Source organism: Budorcas taxicolor, chromosome X (assembly GCF_023091745.1).
Source record: "Budorcas taxicolor isolate Tak-1 chromosome X, Takin1.1, whole genome shotgun sequence".
Classification (NCBI taxonomy): domain Eukaryota; kingdom Metazoa; phylum Chordata; class Mammalia; order Artiodactyla; family Bovidae; genus Budorcas; species Budorcas taxicolor.
The window spans coordinates 21,814,712-21,835,534 of record NC_068935.1 but is presented as its reverse complement, the minus strand read 5'-3'; positions in this window follow the sequence as shown (position 1 = coordinate 21,835,534).

Genomic DNA, 20,823 nt, shown 5'->3' with positions numbered 1-20,823 from the left:
GGGTCACAAAGATTTGGACACGGCTGAAGCGACAGCACGCATGCACGATGGTTGTATAACATTGTGAATATATTATTATTCAGCTACAAAAAGAAATGAACCACTGATACATGCTACAAAATGCATGAATCTTGAAACACTGTGTTAAGCAAAAGAAGCCAGTTACAAAAGGTGCCATGTTGTACAATTTCATTAATATGAAATGTTCAGAATAAGCAAATCCATAAAAACAAAAAGTAGACTATTAGGTGCCAGAATCTAAAGGGAGTGGGTGATGGAAAATGAATGCTAATGAATATGGACTTTCCTTTGGAGGTGTTGAAAATGCTCTGGAGTTAGCATGCTGATGGCAAACTTTGTGGATGTAATAAAAAAAAAAAAACTTCTGAATTATATACTTTATTAGAATAAATATTAAGCATGTGCATTATATCTAAACAAAGTAACCAAAATGATATATAAAGAACCACTAGATGGAAATTAAGCAACTCAATTATAAATACTCATGGTTCAAAATAGAATTCATAAGGAAATTTAAAATATATTTCAGATTGAATATAATAAAAACTGAGGTTATTAAAATTGGGCAGAATTCAACAAATGGAAGTAGAACAAATTGACATCCACATACCTAAAAGGAACTTTGAATTATACTTTGTACCATATGTAAAAATTTACTCAACTTGTATCATAGATCTAAAAGCATTATAAAACCTCAAACAGCAACTGATCTAGAGGAGAATATAAGTGGGATATCTTTCCATTTGTCTTTTAAAATTTCTTTTAAAACTTTTGAAGTTTTAGTGTGCACGTCTTATACCTGTTTGGTTAAATTTATTCTAAAATATTTTACCCTTTTTGATCCTTTTTGCTACTACTGCAAACGGATTTTTTTTTTACACTAATTTCGTTTTTGGATTGTTGCTAATGTATAGAAATACAACTGATTTTTGTGTATTAATTGACCTTTTCTTAAGACTAACACTATATAACTAACTGTTTTTTAATTCACCAAGATGGTGTTCAGCTAAAAGAATAATAATTGTATTCTCACCTGCTCATGACTAATTACCTCATATAAAATATTTAGTTTTTTAATCATTCACATATAATTGAATGGCCAAATTGTAAGTAAATGTCAGAAGTAAAAAAATGTAAATGTTGTTTGTGCACACCATAAACATACTTTAAATGTACATTAATGCAAACAAAAATATCTTGAGATTAGAAGAGGAATGAGTAAATTTTACCAAAGATTTCCAAGGTTTGAATTTTATTTTCTATATAGCAATTAACAACCTGGTTATGAAATCTTCTTCAAAAGGAAACTAGCCCTAAAAAAATAATGTTAACCAAATATTACCCAAAATGATCATTAGGGTAGACCACCATCTGAAGCAGCATGTACAGTCCTCATAATAAGTAGCTGCAATGTCTTTAAGATGCACACTCTTATCAGAGAGATGACAACCACAAAAGCAGCTAATGGTAGGAAGAAGTCCAAACTTCCTGATTTTCTGAATAAGTGAGCCTCTATCTACCTCTTGAAATTCTTTATACCACAGCATACACTACAGCCAAATATGATAGATTTCAGTTTCTAGAACATGTCATGCCCTCTCTTGCCTAGAATTTTTTACATACAATCTTCTTGCTACCTGAAATGTTGTCCCTGACCCTTCATATAACTAGCTTCTTTTTATCCTTTGGGTTTTATCTTAAACATCCCTTCCTTAGGGATATATTTATCTACTCTAGACTAGGTTAAGCCCTTTGATTGTATGCTCCCACAGCATCCTGTTATTCCCCTAGCATTACATTAATCATTCATTATTGAAACTACAAACACCAAGAGGTTAGACACTGAAAATGACTTGTTCACTGCCTCATCCCTAATGCCTAACATGGTGCTTGGCAACACGGTAGGTGCTGAATAAACAAATAAATGAATGGTAGAATTAGATTAGTCCCAGAAACAGTCTTATATCAGCATTACTGCTCATTTGCCCCATAAGAATTTCTCATGAATAATAACAGCACACACATCGTCACTAGTTGATAGCTCAGACTCAGATTTTTTTTTTAATTAAGCAATATTGTTATGCATGATAAGTAGTAGCATAGGTGTTTGTTTCCCCTAGGTAATACCTTTAATGCCTTGGAACCCAAAGATAAAAGAGCTCTAGAGAAAAGTTCACAAATTGAAAATCAAATTCGTTTAACATTTATATTTCTAAAAAGCACTATACATGGTTGCAGAATTATTATTTCTGGTAAACTCTCTAAAGTTTCAGAAGGTATCCTGAAGGCTAATTCCTGACAGGTCTCTAAAAGCATTGAGCCAAGCTAAGGTCAGAGAACGGAGAAGGCAATGGCACCCCACTCCAGTATTCTTGCCTGGAAAATCCCATGGACGGAGGAGCCTGGTAGGCTGCAGTCCATGAGGTCGCTAAGAGTCAGACATGACTGAGCGACTTTACTTTCACTTTTCACTTTCATGCATTGGAGAAGGAAATGGCAACCCACTCCAGTGTTCTTGCCTGGAGAATCCCAGGGACAGGGTAGCCTGGTGGGCTGCCGTCTGTGGGGTCACATGCAGTCGGATACGACTGAAGCGACTTAGCAGCAAGGTCAGAGAAAGGGAAGCAGGCCCTGCAGGTTGCCACTTTTTCTCCCCACATGGGAGGAAATATCTTCCTAGAAACGTCCATGTTACAAAAAGCCTCTATAGTACATTTCTTTTTTTGATTTTTTCAAAAAAGGAGTGCTTTTTAATAGAGCTTCTTCTTAGATACTCAAACTCAAGATTTATAACTATGTGAGTTGGATCAGTGATATTTGAGAACACTGCTCATTTCCTACTCATATTAATTCAGTTTTGAATAACTTTGACAAAGCCCCTGAGAATTTTCAGTTCAAATTTTAGGATATAAGATGGGCCTTTGCTGCTTTCCACTTGAAAAAGCATTTTAAGCATTTATAACAATTTCCCTCACTGGGTTTTGATACAGAAAAAGAATGTATTGTAAAGTGCTATGGGGAAAAATATAACTGTTATTGCCATTCTTTTCCTCTGTAAAAAAAATAAATTCTTATCATAGCTTCAGGGTTTATCTACTGATTTCTGAACTTCTATAAATCTGGCTATGGATATTTTACCCTGGGTGACCATGCCTGGAAAGTTTGCCACCTATTTTATTCCCCCCCTCATATGAGCAAATTTTCTCAGAGCATATGTTCTGATATTATTTTATAGGCCCTATGAAGACTCCGAAAAATATATTAGCTACATTCTATTAAATTAGAGGTAAATAAAGTAGCCAAAGTTCATACCAAGCAACACTGTTACAGATTTCAGATAATATATGTATTTTTTCTCTTTTTCATTTTTTTTAATTCTGAAAGCATGACAGCATATTTACAGATAATACAGAACAGAGCTACATATATATTCTAATTATATATTCTAATTACTTTTTATGCAGATAAATTAAGATGTTTAGTTGGAGTTTCAATATCAAACTCTCAAAAATTAATAGAATAAATATACAGAAAATTAGAAGGATATAGTAGACCTGACCTGAAAGGCTCTATGAACCAATTCAACATAATTATGAATTATACAATTTTCACACAATAACAGGATACAAATTCTATTCAAGTTCTCATAGATTATAAACTAGGAGACACTGGAACATATCCAAGGACATAAAACAAAGTGCAAAAAATTCATGGTCTAAAGGTATTGAATCATACAGTCTGTTCTCTTATCACTATCAAATTATGTTAGAGATCAGTATCAAAATATATCTGAAAATAACCCACATATTTTCAAGTGCAATATGACATTTGCATAGAGAGATCTTTGACTTAGTCATTGAAAGCCTCAATAAAGTTCGAAGACTAAAAAAACGCAGAGGGTGATTGCAGAGAAGAAAGCATTCAAATGAGGAATTAGTTTTGAGAAATTAATATCAAAGATAGTTTAAAAAAAACATATATTTGGAAATTAAATGTCCACTTTTAAATGATGGGTGTATTTAAGAAGCCGTGACAAGGAAAACTGGGAAAATTAGAAAATTCAGATAATATATTTTTAACTCTTTGGAGGTGTTTTTACAAAGTCAGAGTTATTCTCCAGAGCTGAAAGAATAAAGTCAATGCCTTTGTGTCTGTGGCCTACCTGGTTAGAAAAAAAGTCAGCATAAGATTTAGAGAAGAGGCAGAAGTAAGAGAGGATGTACTCAGTGGATATTTTAGTCATGTGAAAAAGCAAGTTAAAGCTAAGTTTAAGCCATCTGAGTTTTCTATACCGAATATTAAAGTTTATTTCTTTTTTTTTTTTTGTTTTTGTTTTTTTTCAAGTCAAAAGCTGAATTTTTTTTATTTTTTATAAAACAGTATCATGTGAACATTTTGATACCATGATACATATACATGAATTTTTTGTCATTTGGTCATTATTTTCAATTTTGTAAACAAATTTTCCTTATCAAAACATATTAAACATTTAATAATCTATATTTAAAATGAAATTATTCTACACATTCCATATATATAATCCCCTCACCATGATTTGCAGGTCCCAATATATTCAATGCAGAAAGACTGGTGTTCACAATGAAAGGTTGTTGCTGAACGAAAAGACGCCGGGATTCTTGGCCTCCGGAGGAAGAGAATTCAATCCGGGGCCAGAGACGAGGCTTGACTGCTCAGAGCTTCTGTGTAATAAAGTTTTATTAAAGTATAAAGGAGATAGAGAAAGCTTCTGACATAGGCATCAGAAGGGGGCAGAAACAGTACTCCCCTGCTAGTCTTCAGCTGGATGTTATATAGTCACTAGCAGTCTGTTAATGAAAGAAAGGAATGTCTTAAAATTCAGAATGGCACCAGGCCCCTCATCCATAAGATGCATTTTGGGATAATCTTGGCACCAGACAATTCATCCCAGGCCATAAAATGATTAACTTGAACCTTGTAGAAGGGCAGATTACCAAACAAATAGTTTCGGTTACATAGATTAGGGAAACAATATCTGAGTATAACATACTGGTTTGTCAAGTAGGTTCTGAGCCATTAGGCGGAACCAACTTGAAGACAGACTCTGGGGTAAATGCATAGTACATTAACATAGCTTAAGACAAACATTTCCATAAGAAAAATGCATTGGTTATCTCTAGGTTTGAGAATAGTTAACTTCTGGTGAAACCAGGTGTCATTATGGCAACACAGCATTTTAAGAGAAACCTCCTTTTAAATTTGTATATAGAAGGGGGAAAATATCTCTAGTTTGTTTCCTCCTGCCGCTTAAGAGAGAGAAAAATGTCTGACACTTGCAGCCTATCTCCTCCGTTTGGAGACCCCTGGCCTTCCTGCCTGTTACCCTTTCAACACTCCAGATGTGTTTCTCTGTAAGTAATTCCTAAAGTTTATTTCTTTATATGCTAGGACTTCTAGATCAGGCATAGACACACTATTGATAAGGAAGTCACAACTGTGTTGTTTCACTTGAAAAACAATTCTTTAGCTCTTAGGGTTCATTGAGATTATGCCTCTTCACATTTACCTTCATAAGTAAGTAAGTGTGTGCTAGTCGCTCAGTCGTGCCCGACTCTGTAACCCCATGGACTGCAGCACACCAGGCTCCTCTGTCCATGATATTTTCCAGGCAAGGATACTGGAGTGGTTGCGATTTGCTTCTCCAGGGGATCTTCCCAACCCAGGGATCAAACCCCGGTCTCCTGCACTGCAGGCAGATTCTTTACCAACTGAACTATAAGGGAAGTCCTACCTTCATAAGGGTTAAGATAAATGGTTTAAGTATTGCCAGAATGAATAGCAAGCAGTAGAAGATAAAGACAGTGGAGAGTACAAGAAGGAAGGAGGAAGAAAGGTGAAAAGACTGAAAGGAGAGGGTAAAGTCAAGGAAGGAGAGAGGAATTAGTATAATGGAGTAGAGGTTTAAAAAAAAGGGAAAGTGCTGGATCCTTGCTTTTACCCTACCTTTAAGGTCCAGGCTGCAAGAGTACATTACAAAGAAGATCCTCTAATAGTAAGAAAATATCAGATAATATCAGACCCTATTATGGAGAGACAAAATATGGTGAGCTTCCTACTCTGGTACCAGACTGCTTTGTCTGCGTGGCAGTAAAATTTATATAAATATCCTTTCTTTTACACTGATTCTGGTAGCCATTCTTAATTCCCTTTCCTCAACTTTTCACAGTAGGCTCTGGGAACCAATGTTACAGCCTATCCTATGTCCTATGCTACTAATGGAAAATCATGTAATTAATGATTATGCAGAGATTGTTGTTAAAACTTATTACAATCATTACTTTTCCCCAAAGTTATACTACAGCAGTATACTATAACATATGATGCCAAATTCTGAAGGGATATGTATCTTAACCACTCAATAAATTTATAATTTATTTCATTTATACTTAAGAATTTACTCACAGTCTATCTACATCCTAAATTTCCATTAATTTTCTGAGTGGAGGTGAAGTGGCTAAAGCCTCCTAACATTATGCTAAGTGTCAGACATTCTGTTCAGTGTTTCTCAGGCTGTTCGAAAAATGCATTTTATATAAAGACATGTTATACTGCACAGCAAAGGAAACAACTGCAAAATGATAATGCAATCTGCGGTTTGGTAGAAAATATTTGCAATCCCTATATTTGTAAAGGTGATATTATCCAAAATATTTAATAAACTCCAACAACTCAATAGCAAATGTCTCAAATAGGCATTTATCAAAAATATATGTACAAATGGTCAATAGGTTCATGAAGAGATTATTCAACATCACTGATCAACAAGGAAATGGAAATCAAAAACACAGGGAGATAAGACCTCATATCTGTTAGGATGGCTGTTATTAAAAAGATAATTTTTTAACAGGTGTTGGTGAAGATGTGGATAAAAAGGGAACCCTTGTATACTATAGGTGGGAATGTAAATTGGTACAAACATTATGGAAAATAGTATAAAGGATACTCAAAAAATTAAAAATACAATTATTCTGTGACCCAGCAATCCCACGTCAGGATATATATCTGGAGGAAATGAAATCAGTGTGTTAAAGAGATATAGCAGCATTACTCACAATAGCCAAGATCTGAAAACAATCTGTGTCCACTGACAGATGAATGGATAAAAAATTTGTAATATATTTTTACAAAATGGAATATTATCCAGTTTTAAAAAGGAAATCCTGCCATGCAACGACATGGATAAAATTGGAGGGCATTATGCCAACTGAAACAAGCCAGTCACAGAAGGGCAAATACTGTATGATTGATTCCACTTATATGAGGGAAAATAGGCAAAGTCATAGAAACAGAGAGAAGAATGGTGGTTTCCTGGTGCTGGAAGCAGGAGGCAATAGGGCATTGTTATTCAGCGGGGATAGCTCAGCTGGTAAAGAATCTATCTGCACTGCAGGAGACCCCAGTTCCATTCTTGGGTCGGGAAGATCTCCTGGAGAAGGAAAGGCTACCCACTCCAGTATTCTTGGGCTTCCCTGGTGACTCAGCTGGTAAAGAATCCACCTGCAATGCGGGAGGTTCTATCCCTGGGTTGGGAAGATCCTCTGGAGAAGGGAACAGCTACCCACTCCAGTATTCTGTCCTGGAAAGTTGCGTGGACTATATAGTACATGGGATCGCAAAGAGTTGGACACGACTGAGTGACTTTCACTTTTCATACAAGATGAACAAGTTCTAGAGATCTGCTGTAGAATATAGTACCTATAGTTAAAGTATACACTTAAAATTTATTACAAGGATAGATCTTAAGTTAAGTCTTTTTTACAACAATAAAGAAAAAGTTAACAGGTAAGTTACTGGTAAAGGAGCTGAGAGGCAAAGTGCCATAGGGATGATGATCTTTTCTTTGAGATAAAGAAAGTACTACAATTCTCTGGACTCATACTAACATTTTTTTTAATGATTTTTCCTTAATGGCAAATAGGTGGTATGATTTTCTTCCCTTCTCTTTCTAGATCCTAACCTTCACGTGCTTATCCCATGCAACTCAACAGATCTCCAAGATCTTGACTGGTCTTTAGTCTGCCTTATCTGGACCTATCCTCTCTTACCAGTGTCCTACATTCAGCTTCTTTCTCCCCTCAAGCCCCAACTCTCTACTCAAAACTTCTCTGTTTAGTGTCCCAGGATGGCGAGTGAAAGAGGGAGGGTTAAGAAACAAAGATTTCTATTTTCTGAGATTAAGATGAGAGGAGTTTTAACAAGGGAATCACGACAATATCATACAGCAAAACCTTAAAGAAACTTTCCATGGCTTACCATTAATGATTTAACTACATTCTAACTCCTTATATTGTCATTTAAAGTCATCTAAAATCTGTCCTGACTGTCCCTTCTAGTGAGAATCCTATTTCTACATTTCATAAAGGTTTCTGCTTCAGCCCTACTGTTCCACAAATTGTGCAATGAACTAAGCTCTTTCTCACTCTTAATGTCTCACTCCATGCTAACAGCACTATCTGTTCCAAGAAGCCTTTCCCAATCACATGAGCTCACTTCAATATGATCATCCACTGAGATTTAATAGATGATATCATATACATATCCATTTAAGTTAATACATACCTGGTATTCTGTAACATTTCTTTCCTTTCCTAATAAAACTTTATTAAAAGAAATAACCACTTTGTTTCCTCTTATGCTGCTAACAATATGTAGGACATATAGAAAGAGCTTAGTGAATAACTGTTGGATTAAATTTTTATTCTACACCATCATATATTTTTTTCTATGACTGTGTCACTGCCACTTTTATTTTCCTGTAAACAGATTGCAGATGATTGTTTTGACCAAAATTACAATTGCAATGTGTCTTCTATATGGGTTCTACTGCCAAGAATATAAACCCAGTCAGATTTTGTTAATTTACAAACGATGTCTGTTTTCACACATCAACTCTCTCACATTTCCTCTGAAGAAAATAAAGTAACCTGATTAAACTTTAAGAAAAACAGATCTATTCCAATGCCAGTTTCTTAATTGCTCATCCATATAGAAGTTCAAATATCATATTTTGATGAAAATAGAGAAAAGCACCTAGAAACTAATGTATCCTTAACTGACATGATGGAAGAGAGATCTATATCATTTAATTTGTTATTAAGCTCTAGAATATATAGCCATTTACAAGATATTTATGGATTTTGTAAATGTGCTAAAACCTTGATTCAGTACTGAATCAGCTACTACTATGCATCAATTTTATTTCCTTATTTTCACTTCAAAGAATAACTTCCATTTAACAGCTAATGAAATCATGAGATTTGATGTAATAGACTTCCAAACACATTGGAAGGGGGAAGTATTATTTCTAAGAAATACTAATATGAGTTGTTTTAGTTATCAAAATATCTGTATAGATGTATGGAGCACTAGAATTTTAAAGAAGAGGCTAGTGCATGATAATAACTATCAAATGGTATGAGAAGAAGCTTCTAATATCTATCTTATTTTGTTTGCTTTAAAGACAAATTTTGTGGCCCTTTGCTTTCTAAAATAAATGAAGATACTATTTGCCAATTGAGTTTTATAACAAGTTTTGGTTGCTCTATGAGGCTAAAATATATCATTAAGTAGAAATGAACTCTCAGTTCTACCTTTAACAAGTAACAATTTTGTTACATTAAGATGAAAATAAGGAAGAGAAGGAATTTAAGCACAGTCTTAATAGCCAAAACACAGTGTATGATTAGTTAAATGGCCCAAGTAACAGACAACAAAGAAAGCCTGCTTTGACTTGTAAACACTCAGATAATTCATAAAAATCAATATTTTCCTTTAAATTCCCGCAATAAATATCACTTAAATTAACACTAATTGAATTTTCCTATGCCCCTGGTACTACGATAGGTGCCAGAAACACAAAAAGGTGTACTATATCCTTCCCATCTTAAAGGAACTCATAGTCTAGCAGAAGAGAAATGTTTAAACAAAATTTGCAGTATAATATGATGTTATACAGTCTTCCCAGGTGGTGCTAATTGTAAAGAACTTGCCTGCCAAGGCAGGAGACATAAGAGATGCAGGTTTGATCCCTGGATCAGAAAGATCTCCTGAAGGAGGGCATGGCAGCCCACTCCAGTATTCTTGCCTGGAGAATTCCTTAAACAGGGGAGCCTGATGGGCTATGGTCCATAGGGTCACAAAGAGTCATACATGACTGAAGTGACTGAGCACACATGCATGCATGATGTTATACAGATCAGTTCAGTTTCTGGCAATAAATAAATTTAAATATCTCCCTCTACAAAATACATAGGAGTGGTGGATAAAGTATAACACAAAAGTTTCCAGAATTTTTTAAAGAAAGTTATCTTCAGATTTAACATGAATGTCAAGTTTCAATTAGCACTTAGAATGGAGAGAAGGGGGAAGAATCATAGTGAAGTTAAAGAAAACCAAAGACAAAGAGGTCTTAAAAGCAACTAATGAGAAAAGACATGTTAACTTCAAAGGGTTGTCAACTGGACTGGTAGCAGACTTCTGAACAGCAAGAACAGAACAAAGAAGACAAATTTAATAACATTAAGCACTAAGGAAGATAAATAATAACCTAGACTAGGATATCCAGCTAAACCAATATTTAAGAATGAGGGCAAATATAGATTCAGACAAAAAAAAAGAATAAACAGTGAGTAAAGAAAGAAGTACTCGTAGATAAATCAGAAGAAACACTATCTGCCTAAAACAAGAGCAAAAATCATGATGTAGTCATCCTTGAGAGGATATGAAAACAAAGTGGAACTAAAATCTGGGCATAACATGAACAAAATGAAACATGTCTTCTAAGTTAAAGCAGTCTAAGGATGTTGATATTGTCCAAGAGAGTAGAAATATTGGTTAATATACACTGCATTAAGTGAGGTGTGCATGTTAAACATTTCATGGTAATGACTGAAAAGAAACAAAATACAAAGATAAATTCCAAACCAATAGTAGGAACAAAAAGGGAATGAACACATTAAATGTTCTCCATTAAGCACTTGTAGAAGTGAGAAATAGATTTAAGGGCCTAGAGCTGATAGATAGAGTGCCTGATGAACTATGGAATGAGGTTCGTGACATTGTACAGGAGACAGGGATCAAGACCATCCCCATGGAAAAGAAATGCAAAAAAGCAAAATGGCTGTCTGGGGAGGCCTTACAAATACCTGTGAAAAGAAGAGAGGTGAAAAGCAAAGGAGGAAAGGAAAGATATAAGCATCTGAATGCAGAATTCCAAAGAATAGCAAGAAGAAATAAGAAAGCCTTCTTCAGGGATCAATGCAAAGAAATAGAGGAAAAGAACAGAATGGGAAAGACTAGAGATCTCTTCAAGAAAATTAGAGATACCAAGGAAACACTTCATGCAAAGATGGGCTCGATAAAGGACAGAAATGGTCTGGACCTAACAGAAGCAGCAGATATTAAGAAGAGGTGGCAAGAATACACGGAAGAACTGTACAAAAAAGATCTTCATGACCCAGATAATCATGATGATGTGATCACTCATCTAGAGCCAGACATCTTGGAAAGTGAAGTCAAGTGGGCCTTAGAAAGCATCACTCTGAACAAAGCTAGTGGAGGTGATGGCATTCCAGTTGAGCTGTTTCAAATCCTGAAAGATGATGCTGTGAAAGTGCTGCACTCAATATGCCAACAAATTTGGAAACTCAGCAGTGGCCACAGGACTGGAAAAGGTCACTTTTGATTCCAATCCCTCAGAAAGGCAATGCCAAAGAATGCTCAAACTACCGCACAATTGCACTCATCTCACATGCTAGTAAAGTATTGCTCAAAATTCTCCAAGCCAGGCTTCAGCAATATGTGAACTGTGAACTCCCTGATGTTCAAGCTGGTTTTAGAACAGGCAGAGGAACCAGAGATCAAATTGCCAACATCTGGTGGATCATGGGAAAAGCAAGAGAGTTCCAGAAAAACATCTATTTCTGCTTTATTGACTATGCCAAAGCCTTTGACTGTGTGGATCACAATCAAATGGTGGAAAATTCTGAAAGAGATGGGAATACCAGACCACCTGACCTGCCTCTTGAGAAATCTATATGCAGGTCAGGCAGCAACAGTTAGAACTGGACATGGAACAACAGACTGGTTCCAAATAGGAAAAGGAGTACGTCAAGGCTGTATATTGTCACCCTGCTTATTTAACTTCTATGCAGAGTACATCATGAGAAGCGCTGGACTGGAAGAACACAAGCTGGAATCAAGATTGCCAGGAGAAATATCAATAACCTCACATATGCAGATGACACCACCCTTACGGAAAAAAGTGAAGAGGAGCTAAAAAGCCTCTTAATGAAAGTGAAAGAGGAGAGTGAAAATGTTGGCTTAAAGCTCAACATTCAGAAAACAAAGATCATGGTATTTGGTCCCATCACTTCATGGGAAATAGATGGGGAAACAGTGGAAACAGTGTCAGACTTTATCTTTTTGGGCTCCAAAATCACTGCAGATGGTGACTGCAGCTGTGAAATTAAAAGACGCTTACTCCTTGGAAGAAAAGTTATGACCAACCTAGATAGTATATTCAAAAGCAAAGACATTACTTTGCTGACTAAGGTCTGTCTAGTCAAGGCTATGGTTTTTCCTGTGGTCATGTATGGATGTGAGAGTTGGACTGTGAAGAAGGCTGAGCGCCAAAAAATTGATGCTTTTGAACTGTGGTGTTGCAGAAGACTCTTGAGAGTCCCTTGGACTGCAAGGAGATCCAACCAGTCCATTCTGAAGGAGATCAACCCTGGGATTTCTTTGGAAGGAATGATGCTGAAGCTGAAGCTCCAGTACTTTGGACACCTCATGTGAAGAGTTGACTCATTGGAAAAGACTGTGATGCTGGGAGGGATTGGAGGCAGGAGGAGAAGGGGACGACCGAGGATGAGATGGCTGGATGGCATCACGGACTCGATGGATGTGAGTCTGAGTGAACTCCGGGAGATGGTGATGGACCGGGAGGCCTGGGGTGCTGCAATTCATGGGGTCGCAAAGAGTCGGACACGACTGAGCGACTGAACTGAACTGAAGCACTTGTAACATGAAAACAACAAAACTAACTAATATAGGACATAAACTCTATGTAACTCAAAGCCTTCAGAGAAAAGGCAGAATTTGAACTGTCTAAAATAAAAGTGTTCACCTGGAAGATAATGAAAAGTTGGACTGAAGAGCAACCCATGAAGAAATATATTTGTAAAATCAGGTCATTCAAGATGGCTGTTCTCTTGCTTTCTGTACATCCCCCTGCTTGACCTGTCTTTGCTTCTTTCACTTGACTATCCAATCCTCTTAATCACAGGGCTTAATTAGTAACTGCCTATGTGCTTGCTGCCTGCCCCAGATGCTGGGCAATTCCCCTATACATGGTAGTCTCCTTCTCCCCCAAGTAGTGAAGATTGCTGTCATATTCTGCCTGCTTTCTGCTGTCCAAGATGTATTATGACTCTTACCAGAAAAAAAATTGAGCATATATCCCTAATAAATATGTATGTGTGTGTTAGTCACTCAGTCGTGTCTGACTCTTCATGACCCCATGGTCTATCCATAGAATTCTCTAGGCAAGAATACTGGAGTGGGTTGCCATTTCCTTCTCCAGGAGATCTTCCTGACCTAGGGATTGAACCCAGGTCTCCTACATTGCAGGCAAATTCTTTCCCATCTGCACTACTAGGGAAGCCAATAAATATGTATATTTATTTCTAAATTATTGATATTCTACCCTACTTAGCATTGCATACATTAAAATTGACAAAAATAGAAATTAAAAAGAACGAGAAATGACATTACTTAATGATATAACATATTGTTATTATGAATATAATTACTATCATCACTTTTAAAGTTCTGAATGCTTAGTTTTTAAATAGCTTGGTAATCGTTATTACTATATGCAATTATACTACTATCCTAAGATACAACAGATTTCTCAAGAGGCAGGTTAGGTGGTCTGGTGCAGGAGGAGAAGGGGACGACAGAAGGATGAGATGGCTGGATGGCATCATGGACTTGATGGATGTGAGTCTGAGTGAACTCTGGGAGATGGTGATGAACAGGGAGGCCTGGCGTGCTGTGATTCATGGGGTCGCAAAGAGTCGGACATGACTGAGCGACTGAACTGATACAAAAGTCAAGTTCATTGTTTCTAACAGCAGATGTAAACCATATTTAGGAGCTTCACAGGTGGCAGAGTGTTAAAGCATATGCTTGCCAATGAAGGAAATGCGGGAGACAGGGTTCAATCCCTGGTTCAGGAAGATCTCCTGGAGTAGGAAGTGGCAAACCACTCCAGTATTCTTGCCTGGAAAATTCCATGGACAGAGCAGCCTGGAAGGCTATAGTCCATGGGGTAGTAAAGAATCGAACACAACTGATGACAGCACACAGCACAAACCATATTTAAAATATTCTTTTTTAATAATATAGAAAGTTTAAACCCAATTTATTTTCATATTTGATTGTTTTCATATGATTAATATTGTTTATGCATATCACATACTTTTACATTGCTTTGTAGCTGACAAAAAGTTTATAGAATTATAAACTCTGAAACATTCTGTTTGCTTATTTAAGCTTACATCATTAGTATTATGTTAAATCTAAGACTTTTTTAACAAGAATGTTAAGATGCCTTTTTTAAATATAAATTTATTTTCCATTTTGTGACGTTGAATTTACTTAAAACTAGATATTATCCAAAAATTCATTTCAGTTCAGTACAGTTCAGTTCAGTCACTCAGTCGTGTCCGACTCTTTGCGACCCCATGAATCACAGCACCCCAGGCCTCCCTGTCCATCACCATCTCCCGGAGTTCACTCAGACTCACATCCATCGAGTCCGTGATGCCATCCAGCCATCTCATCCTCGGTCGTCCCCTTCTCCTCCTGCCCCCAATCCCTCCCAGCATCAGAGACTTTTTCCAATGAGTCAACTCTTCACATGAGGTGTCCAAAGTACTGGAGCTTCAGCTTCAGCATCATTCCTTCCAAAGAAATCCCAGGGTTGATCTCCTTCAGAATGGACTGGTTGGATCTCCTTGCAGTCCAAGGGACTCTCAAGAGTCTTCTCCAACACCACAGTTCAAAAGCATCAATTTTTTGGTGCTCAGCCTTCTTCACAGTCCAACTCTCACATCCATACATGACCACAGGAAAAATCATAGCCTTCACTAGGCGGACCTTAGTCGGCAAAGTAATGTCTTTGCTTTTGAACATACTATCTAGGTTGGTCATAACTTTTCTTCCAAGGAGTAAGCGTCTTTTAATTTCACAGCTGCAGTCACCATCTGCAGTGATTTTGGAGCCCCAAAAAGATAAAGTCTGACACTGTTTCTACTGTTTCCCCATCTATTTCCCCTGAAGTGATGGGACCAGATTCCATGATCTTCGTTTTCTGAATGTTGAGCTTTAAGCCAACATTTTCACTCTCCTCTTTCACTTTCATCAAGAGGCTTTTTAGCTCCTCTTCACTTTTTTCCGTAAGGGTGGTGTCATCTGCATATCTGAGGTTATTGAAATTTCTCCCGGCAATCTTGATTCCAGCTTTAGGAAGGCATATGTAAGCTGGAAGCAACAAAGGACTAAGGGCACTATAGTCAACTCTAAACAAATCATGACATATTCATAAACCACAATATTATCTAACAGTAAAATCAATATAGTATAGCTACATATATCAATATGAATGAAACACAAAAATATAACATTAAGCAAAAGGAGTTGTAGCATATATTTAGTATAATAATTTATGGAAAGCTTAAAATCACAAAATAGTATATATTATTCATAGATGCATGTATGTAATAAAATATAAAAAATGTATAGGAATAATAGATACAGTTTATAGCAGCAACCCCCTCTTGGAGAAAATAAGGAAGGCAGAGAACACTGAAGAGGGAACATAGGGTATTTCAAAAGTTCTGATAACATTCTATGGCTTAAGCTCAATATTTGGTTTGGGTATCCTGGTGTTCATTGTGTTATTTTTTTATACATTTTAAATATTTATTTAAGATTACTCTTTATAAAGAAAAAGGAGCAGGTAAAAATGACTGATGGAGTTTCTCAAAGGAGTAAGAGAAATAAGAGAGATCTTACAGAATTTAAGAAAAAAATTTCAAATACTTAAGGGTCAATAATGTCAAATAACAGAGATGAGAGCATGAAGTCACAGAAATTAAGAACTGAAAAATCATTTCCGTGAAGTGATGGCAGTGGAAACTTAATTACAAAAGGTCAAAGAATGAATAGGGGGCAACCTACAAAATGAACAAGAACTTCCCTTAACAAATCTAGAAATGTTGGATGAATTATCACAAAATAAGTTTACATACTAAACTTCAAAGAAAGAAAGGGAAATACCCAGGTGGCAGAAACCAAGTTGTAGGATATCAGGTACTGTCTTAGTGGTATGGAGAATCCCAAGACACAGATACATACACTAAAGGGAAATAAGGTTTTAAATCCACTCATGAGACTCTTGAAATAGGGAACTTTAAGCAAAGCAGCTGAATAGAGGTGGAAAAAGGGAAAAGGAGATTTCACTCATGTGTGTGCAAAGTCGCCTCACTCGTCTCTGACCCTTTGTGACACCATGGACTATAGCCTGCCAGGCTCTTTTATCCATGGGTTTGATCCAAGAGACGTGGGTTTGATCCCTGGGTCAGGAAGATTTCCCGGAGAAGGACATGGCAACCCATTCCAGTATTCTTGCCTGGAGAATCCCATGCACAGAGCCTGGCAGGCTACAGTCCATGGGGTCGCAAAGGGTCAGATACAACTAAGTGACTTGCACAGACTACAGCATGTCAGGCTTCCCTGACCTTCATTAGCCTCTGGAGTTTGCTCAAAATCATGCCCATTGAGTCAGTGATGCTATCCGGCACCTCATCCTCTGTCACCCTCTTCTTCTTCCACCCTCAATCTTTCCCAGCATCAGTGTCTCTGCCAATGAGTCAGCTCTTTGCATCAGATGGTCAAAGAATTGGAACTTCAGCTTCAGCATCAGTCCTACCAATGAACATTCAGGGTTGATTTCCTTTAGGGTTGACTGGTTTGATCTCCATGCAGTCCAAGGGACTCTCAAGAGTCTTCTCCAGCACCACAATTCAAAAGCATCAATTATTCAGCGCTCAGCCTCCATTATGGTCCAACCTCACATCCACGCATGTTTACTGGAAAAACCATCGCTTTAGCTTTGACTATATGAACCTCTGTCAGCAAAATAATGTCTCTGCTTTTTAATGTGCTTAGGTTTGTCATAGCTTTTCTTCCAAGGAACGGCATCTGTCAACTTCATGGCTGCAGTCACCATCTTCAGAGATTTTTTTAGCCCAAGAAAATAAAATCTGTCTCTGTATACACTTTTTCCCCATCTATTTGCTGTGAAATGATGGGGCCAGATGCCATGATCTTAATTTTTTGAATGTGGAGTTTTAAGCTGTATCTGTACATTTTCAAACCCTTTTCCTGTTTAGGTTATTATAGAACGTTAAGCTGCATTCCCTGGGCTATACATCAACAGAGGAATGGATAAAGATGTGGTACACAAATATACAATAGAATATTACTCAGCCACTAAAAAAAATAACGTAATGCCATTTTCAGCAACATGAATGGACCTTGAGATTATCATACTAAGTGAAGTAATTCATATAGATAAAAACAAATATATATTATTGCTTACTTGCAGAATAAAAATAAATGATACAAATGAATTCATTTATAAAACAGAATTTATAAGCCTTCTCTGGTGGCTCAGATGGTAAAGAGTCTGCCTGCAATGCAGGAGACCCAGGTTCAATCTCTGGTTCAGGAACATCCTCTGGAGAAGAAAATGGCAACCCACTCCAGTATTCTTGCCTGGAAAATCCCATGGAGAGAGGAGCCTGGTAGACTACAGTCCATGGGGTCACAAAGAGTTGGACAGGACTGAGCAACTTCACTTCTTTCACATAAAACAGAAACAAACTCATAGACTTAAAGAACATACAATAATTTTAGTAAAAGTTCCAGATGAAAAAAAAAATTTTTAATGGGAAAGAGAGGATATCCAAAATGGCAATGGTTAGAAATTTCTGGAAATGTTTTTTTAAAAATGAATCTTCAAACTGAAGTATGCCAACACCTAAGCAGAATTGAAATGATAATAATACTGTGCTATGTGCTGTGCTCAGTTATGTCTGACTCTTTGTGACCCCATGGACTGTAGGCCACTAGGCTGTTTTGTCTATGGAGTTTTCCAAGCAAGAATACTGGAGTGGGTTGCCATTTCCTACTCCAGGGGATCTTCCCGACCCAGGGATCAAACCCACATCTCTTGCATCTCCTTCATTGGCAGGTGGATTCTTTACCACTGTGCCACCTGGGAAGCCCCAATGCCCAGTAATAATGCTACTAACAACAATAGTGATAGCAACTATTATAATTCAGTAAAATTTAGTGAAACTTCAGGACACTAAATAAAATCAAAATAGAAAAATCAAACTATAAAAAGGGAGAGGGAAAAGATTTCCTATGAAGAAAGAATAGCTAGAATGAGAGCAAACTTTCTGGCAGTAAAAGAGACTGTCAGAGCAGTAGAAGTATATCTTCAGAATGCTGAAGAAAAGCAACTTTCAACCTAGAAGGCCATGACCAGCTAAACTATCATTCAAAATGAAAGTGAAATAGTCATTTTAAATCAAAGGCTTAGTTTAACTAAGTTTATAAATCGTTTGTTTTAGTTCATAAATTTTTGCAGAAAGAGCTATTAACAGATATACTTTATCAAAAAGAAGAATCGAACTTAGAACAGTTTGAGATGTAATAATACAAATATATAAAAATCTTGATAAATACCAAAGAATCCATGGAATGAAGACCAATTCCTTAAATTATTAAATAAAAATACAATCAAATAGCATATTACCTTCAGAAAAAAGGAAAACCTCTAAATAACTCATGTGCCAAGTAGAAATTATAAAAATATTCCTATCTGAATTTCATTAAAGACAAAATTGGAAAAACTGAGGTACAGCCCTGGCTGTAATCAGAAATACATGGTCTTAAATGCATGTATTAGAAAACATTTTTTTTTAAATGAATGAGATTTTAAAATTTTGTTACATATGCATATGTACCTAAATGATATGTTGATCAGTTTTACTATTTTAAGCTTTATACAAATTGTATCATTATATATATATTACAAAAGATAAAGTAATAATAGAAACAAAAATGAGGTGAGTTTGGTAGGTATATGTCTTATGTTTTTTTAGTTTCTGTATCTGATATTTTGTTATCATGAGACCTTGCTGACTAGAGAGAGATCATCTTTCCTGGAGTTAGATTTCTACAGGTAGAAGCATCTATCCAATGAGCACAGCTTTCATAAGCAAACTAACTAATCTAGAGCCCATACACCCTAAATGCCTTTTTATTGTGTATTAACAATTGTAAGACAAAGTCCTTCCTTAATCACCCTAGGATCAAGCATCAGCCAATTAGGGGAAGCTCCTATGCCTCTGAGCACACTGAAATTATCAAACTAATGAATCCTAAATCTGGTCAGCTGACTTATATAGCCTTGCCTATTCCTTCCCAAGAAAATCACAATAAAGGCTTTCCCACAATTCTCACTCTCCTTCTCTCTGCCTATGATTAACTCCAGTGTTCTCTCTTATGACTCTATGTGCCATGGCATGGTTTCCTCCTCTTGGGAATTGTGAATAACAAATTATATTTTCAATGGGAATCATCTCCTAAACTATTGGCTGCACCATACTTAAATGAAACTTGGGTATGTTTTAAACAGAGTAGAGGGAGTGATGTCACCAAGATGGGGAAGTAGCAGATATTCCATTTTCCCACATAGATCAACAGTTAGACAGCTATTCACAACCAAGCACAGCTCTAGGAAAGCTCAAGGGTCCACCTTAAGAAACTTCAGCAATACAGTAGAAACAAATTTCTGAAAATAGCCATACAAAATGGTAACAAAGAAGAGCTTGATATTACCAGCCTCATCCCACCTCCTGGGCCAGCACTGCTCAACACCAAGAGGGAACTGGCCAAGTACAAAGAGTTACCCTTTCTGAGGAGAAAAAATCCTAGTCTCCATCAAAAAACTGTTAGAATTAACAAATAAATTTAGTAACATTTTAGGATACAACAATCAATACATAAAAACTACTCCTATTTCTATACACAAATAATGAACTGTCTGAAGTAGCACCAAAAACAATAAACTACTTAGGAATCAATATAACCAAGGAAATGAAATATCTATACACTGAAAAATATGACATTAATGAAAGAAGATGCAAATAAATGAATAGATATCCCATATTTAGGAATTGAAAGAGTAAATATTGTTAAAATGTCCATTCTATCAAAAGCCATCTATAGATTCAGCTCAATTCAGTTCAGTTGCTCAGTCATGTCTGACTCTTTGCAACCCCATGAATCGCAGCATGCCAGGCCTACCTGTCCATCACCAACTCCCGGAGTTTACCCAAACTCGTGTCCATCGAGCCAGTGATGCCATCCAGCCATCTCATCCTCTGTTGTCCCCTTCTCCTCCTGCCTTCAATCTTTCCCAGCATCAGGGTCTTTTCCAATGAGTCAGCTCTTCGCATGAGGTGGCCAAAGTATTGGAGTTTCAGCTTCAGCATCAGTCCTTCCAATGAACACCCAGAACTGATCTCCTTTAGGATGGACTGGTTGGATCTGCTTGCAGTCCAAGGGACTCTCAAGAGTCTTCTCCAACACCACATTTCAAAAGCATCAATCCTTTGGAAC